General features: G+C 39.9%; 1 protein-coding gene across 4 annotated transcripts in view; it reads right to left on the bottom strand.

The window, feature by feature from the left end:
* Positions 1–4330, bottom strand: part of Sgsh (N-sulfoglucosamine sulfohydrolase) — a 51257-nt gene that overhangs the window by 36757 nt on the left and 10170 nt on the right. The window lies entirely within an intron of this gene.

Genomic DNA, 4330 nt, shown 5'->3' with positions numbered 1-4330 from the left:
TGTTTCCAACTTTTCAAAATACAGTTGGATTTCGCATGCAAAACTCCTTATCTTGCCATGCACATTGTTCTTCGTGCGAATGAAGGAGAGAAGCTGTTTAATCTTGCTCCCAAGATTTTGCATCACCTCTGCTGTGGTAAGTCTTGTGGCATTAGATGCTACAATGGCCAAGTCTCCCACCATTGTGTGTGTGTGTGTGTGTGTGTGTGTGTGTGTGTGTGTGTGGGTTAGAAAAGAAACCAGTGAAGAGTCACTCAAGAAGAATAAGGGACTCTTGGTTTGGACTGCCTGGTGAGAGGAGGTCCGTCGGCTGGAAGTGGAAAGGACTGGAAGCCATTGTAGAGAGTTAGACATAGGTTTTTGGGAAGGACTGGAAGCCATTGTTGACAGTTGGACATAGCATTATAGAAAAAAAGATATCAAGAATCATCAATCATCAAAGAAAGATTGTGTAATTGGTTAGTTTTGTTTCTAACTAGAATTTATTACATTTTTACTATACTTAGTAAATTACTTTACTTAACTAATAAGTTTAACTGTTATTAGTAGTAAAGTGTCTGTTTTTAATTGCTTAGAAACCTGCCCTGAGATTGAGAGTCTATAATATTATATATACTAAAATAAAAATTCTCATATTTATTTAATATTTAATTTTTTTATCTAACCTTGTCCTCTTAAAATCTATACTTTAGATATGAGAATTAAGTTAAAATTATTAATATTCCTTTATATTTTACTTATATATATATATATAAGTTAAGGTACAAGGGTACCTGTTATCTCCACTAATACCTAGGGACTTATGTAAACACTGCATAAATGTATATGTAGAGGATTAAAAGGAGAAATAAAGTAGTCTTTAAGCTGATCTTGTGTGAATTATTTCACGGTCCTTTTTTTTTAAGTTATGCTTGAGACGAAGCTTAACTGGTGCCGAAACCCGGGAACTTTGATCTTTTAAGTCGGTACGTTTGATAGCATTTTTTTTTCTTTCTTCTTCTTTATCTGCCTTCTATACTAAAGTAGTGGACTGGGCGAGGAGTAGTAGCACCGGCAGTTTTAAATCTGGAATTTAGGTTAGATAACCAAGGAAATGGTGAACGAGAATGTAGCCGCAGCACTCCCACCGCTACCGGCGACGACCATGCCGGAAGCGCACGCCAATGCTCTCGCGTTGGTTAGGGTGCGTACGGCGACCACACATGACTTGAGAAAAGCGGTTTCAGACATAAAAAGATTCACTGGGGAATCCGTGGAATTAAACCACTTTCTTAAGGACTGTGATCGCGTCATGGGCAGAATTGAAGCGAAAAATCAGAAGACCTGGACAGTGGCGACGCCGATGAACTGAAAACTGCAGTGGTCTGCCGGGTGAAGAGAAGCATCCTTAACTAGATCCAAGCGGACAAAGGGACATCATGGAACACGGTAAAGGAGAGGCCAAAGAAAGCATTTGGAGGGGGGGCGCTGGGCCTCGGAAGAAGACATCTTTCGAATGTTCCGAGAGAGGAAAAGATAGGGGCAGTCCAGTGGACAGTACGCCGCCGCTCTGCTTTCACGTTACAACCAGATCACGGACAAGTTCAGCGAAATGATGCCAACGGACCAGGTGCAAGGCCGCATGTTTTCTATACTCAAAGTTCAGTTAGTTAGGGAGATTGGAAAATGGGAAGGAGCACCCCAGGATCGCTCTTTCGAGCAGTATGCCCAGGAATTAATCGATACAAGTGCCCGGGAAACAGAATCCCACATGGAAACCGATGATCAGGACTGGATGAGGGTCCAAAAATCATCAGAACCAGTGGAGAAGAAGAGAACGCCAGGAGTTTACGAGAGAGAAGCCAAGAAAGACGGAGAGAAGAATAGCCCCTGAGAAAGCAAGGGGAAACGGGCGGAAGGAGAACCGTAAATGCTATGGGTGTGGCAAAGTTGGGCATTAGGTGGCCCAGTGTTCCCGCACTCGATGCTTCGGACACTAGGGGAGGAAGAGACCCAGGACGTATCGGTCAGGGTGAGGGAATTCCACCATCGAAGGACGGGAGCTCGGAAGGGGGCAGACCCGCGGAGATGGAGGAATCGGAGGAAATTATTAATGATAAACCCCGCCAGATCGCCTGGAAAACTAGGACATCGGGTTTGATAAAAATCGAATATGGACGATACGGGAAAAGCGAGATTGCAACAATTTGGTCTGTACCAGGGGAAAGGAGGAACAAATTTGTAGGGCCCTTAAAGACGCGTCTCAACCAGAGAGGACATACCACATTTACGTGGGTAACGCCGTCATCTGGGATAAGATTAAGAGGCAGTGGCGGTCAGAGCAGATAGGTGTCGATCGTACGTTCGTTCGATGTACACTAAAGGTGGAAACTATTAGAGATGAGGATCGCCAAAAGGAAAATACCCTTGCTTACCACCAGGGCAAAACGTACCATCAGGGTCTAAATGAAACATTCCAGACTCTCAGGCGTAAATATTTTTGGTGGGGAATGCGTCGAACGATACAGGACACTATAGGGGGTTGTAACGTGTGCTTGAGTACAAAATATGACAGACATCCACCCTGGGCAACACAAGAGGAAACACATACGGGCGACAGACCACAGACTGACCTCCAGATCGACACTTTTATATTGATAGGGTATAAGTGGGTGACGGTCGTCGACACTTTCAGTAAGGTGGCAATGGCGGAACAAGTAAAGGATCGGTAGACGGAAACGGTATTAGGTGCACTACGCACCTAATTCCAAATAAAATTGGGACCATCGTATACCGAAAATTAGGGACTAATCGCGGAAAGGAGGTACTGCGCTATGAGGGCCCTTTTATGGTGATTACTTTTCGACACAACGTTATCGCGATAGAAAGTTTGAGTGAACCATGCAAATAGAGGACGTATGGAGACCTGGAGTGCCCCCCCCCCCTCTTAATATCATGGAATCTTTATACATCGGGTGGAGTGTACAATTTATTTTTGTTTGTGTCTAAGCAGGGTTCTTTTTTTTTTTTTTTTTTTTAATTTTATTATTTTCTGTTCTAATATTTAATAAGTGCATTTCGTCCTAGATTGTATGAGAAGTCACTTTGTTTTACTTTGTCTTTGTAAATGAAGGAATAATTGTTTTATATAATAGTTTTTATGTTACTTTGTGTCTTTATTTCTTTATCTTTATTAGTTTACGAGATGTGTTCGTAAACTGGTAGGGGAGAGTTTATAAGGTAAGGGTAACTGTTATCTCCACTAATACCTAGGGAACTATGTAAACACTGCGTAAATGTATATATACAGGATTAAAAGGAGAAATAAAGTAGTCTTTAAGCTGATCTTGTGAGTCATTTCACGGTCCTTTTCTCTTTTTTTTTTAAGTTTTGCTTGAGACGGAGCTTAACTTATACATATATATATATTGTAATATCCTCTTTTATGAGTAATAGTTATTTATATATAAATGATTTTTGTTATGCTTTTATTTTATGTATCAACGTTAAATATTGTTCATTTGTTTTGTTGAACCAAAAAGCAAGGTAACCAATTTTCATTGTCAAAATAAATACGTCATTCATAACAAAGCCAAGATGGCGGCGCGTGTCCTCCAAAAAGTCCGTTGAATAGCGGCCATGTTGAGCAGACTCCAATACTTTAAACTTTATTTAACTTCCCATCATAATTGTAGTTACAGTAAATTTAAGAAAAAATAGAAGCCAAGTATAAGTGTTAAAGAATAATGTTCATAGAGAAAATCACATGCAAAAATTCGATGTTTACATTGATCATCACGGTTGGTGAAATACATTTGTTGTTTAGGCACGGGCGGGGAATAATGTTTCCTGAATGAGGAGGTCCTCATCATCTTTTGTCTAGCTCAAGGGAGGACATCTTGAAAAGGAAGACATCGAGGAGTCATCCAAGAAGAATAAGGGACTCTTGGCTTGAATTGCCTGATGAGAGGACGTCGGTCTCCTATAAGCAGAGGTGACTGGAAGCCATTGTTGACCGTTAGAGCATTTTGAGAAAGAAGACAAAGCCATTGTTGACCATCAGACAGAGCATTTTTGGAAAAGAAGATATCCAGACTCACCAACCATCAAAATAAATTGGTTAGTTTTGTTCTACCTAAATTAAAATATATTGTAAAGTAGATATTAATTTATTTAAGTGTTATTAAAAATAATTGTTATGATGGCCTGGAAACCCACCCTGAGATTAAAAGTCTAAAATGTTATAAAATTTAAATAAAATTCTACTATCAATTTAATATTAAAGCTTTTTATTTTAACCCAAACTATACTTAAGATGTGAGAATTAAGTGAAAACTATAAAATTCATTTT

This window comes from Halyomorpha halys, unplaced genomic scaffold (assembly GCF_000696795.3).
Source record: "Halyomorpha halys isolate HHAL.00 unplaced genomic scaffold, Hhal_1.1 Scaffold819.1, whole genome shotgun sequence".
Classification (NCBI taxonomy): Eukaryota; Metazoa; Arthropoda; class Insecta; order Hemiptera; family Pentatomidae; genus Halyomorpha; species Halyomorpha halys.
Note: the sequence above shows the minus strand (reverse complement) of the source record. Positions and strands in the feature narration are given on the sequence as shown.